We start from the raw sequence: 1,389 nt of genomic DNA, 5'->3' as shown, positions 1-1,389 counted from the left end.
GTAGTAGCTCTTTGAAACTTGACAAAATAAAGGAGTTCTCAGTTTTGTCTCTATGGTTTGTATCCTATTCAAGTAGCCCTAGGCACAGACTGTGGAAAAGCACTTTCATTGAGATGGGTTTGCCTAGCTTCTAAGAAATAACGAGTTTACGAAATACCAGCAAATATTTTTTCACCCAATCTTGATAATAATTGGTGGTAATGATCAGTACATAAATCCAACTTGGCTCACCAAGTTTTGTTCTTCTAGGTTGAAGCGTTCGTCTACAGTAGCAGTTTTTACATTTATTTTTCCCTGTATTGTCTCCTATATAGATAGATGAATTTTGAAGTCTAGAATCAACATGGTTTGTAGTAGCTCCTTGAAACTTGACATATTAACGGAGTTCTCAGTTTTGTCTCTATGGTTTGTTTCCTCTTCAAGTCGCCCTAGGCACAGACTGAGGAAAAGCACTATCATTGAGAGGGGTTGCCAAGCTTCTAAGAAATAACGAGTTTCCGAAATACCAGCAAAAATTTATTAACCCAATCTTGATGATACTTGGTGGTAATGATCAGTACACAAATCCCACTTGGCACACCAAATTGTTCTTCTAGGTTGAAGCGTTTGTCTACAGTAGCAGTTTTTATATTTAGGTTTCCCTCTGTTCTCTCCTATATAGAGAGATGAATTTGGAACAATAAATCCAACAAGTTTGTAATAGCTCTTTGAAACTTGACAAAATAAAGGAGTTCTCAGTTTTTTCTCTATGGTTTGTTTCCTCTTCAAGTAACCCTAGGCACAGACAGTGGAAAAGCACTTTCATTGAGAGGGGTTGCAAGCTTCTTAGAAATAACGAGTTTCCGAAATACCAGCAATCTTTTTTCACCCAAACTTGATGATACTTGGTGGTAATGATCAGTACACAAATCCCACTTTGATCACCAAATTTGTTCTTCTAGGTTGAAGCGTTCGTGTACAGTAGCAATTTTTATTTTTAGGTTTCCCTAGGTTCTATCATATATAGATAGATGAATTTGGAACTCAAAATCCAACATGGTTTTTTGTAGCTTTTGAAACTTTACAAAAAAAGTAGTTCTCAGTTTTGTCTCTATGATTTGTTTCCTCCTCAAGAAGCCCTAAGCAGAGACTGTGGAAAAGCACTTTCATTGAAAGGTGTTGCCAAGCTACAAGAAGTTACGAGTTTCCGAAATACCAGCAAATATTTTTTCACCCAATCTTGATGATACGTGGTCCTAATGACAAGTACACAAATCCACTTGGCTCACCAAATTTTGTTCATCTAGGTTGAAGCGTTCGTTTACAGTAGCAGTTTTTATATTTAGGTTTCACTCTGTTCTCTCCTATATAGATAGATGAATTTGGAACTCTAAATCCAACATGGTTTGT

This window comes from Callospermophilus lateralis, chromosome 18 (assembly GCF_048772815.1).
Source record: "Callospermophilus lateralis isolate mCalLat2 chromosome 18, mCalLat2.hap1, whole genome shotgun sequence".
NCBI lineage: Eukaryota > Metazoa > Chordata > Mammalia > Rodentia > Sciuridae > Callospermophilus > Callospermophilus lateralis.
Note: the sequence above shows the minus strand (reverse complement) of the source record.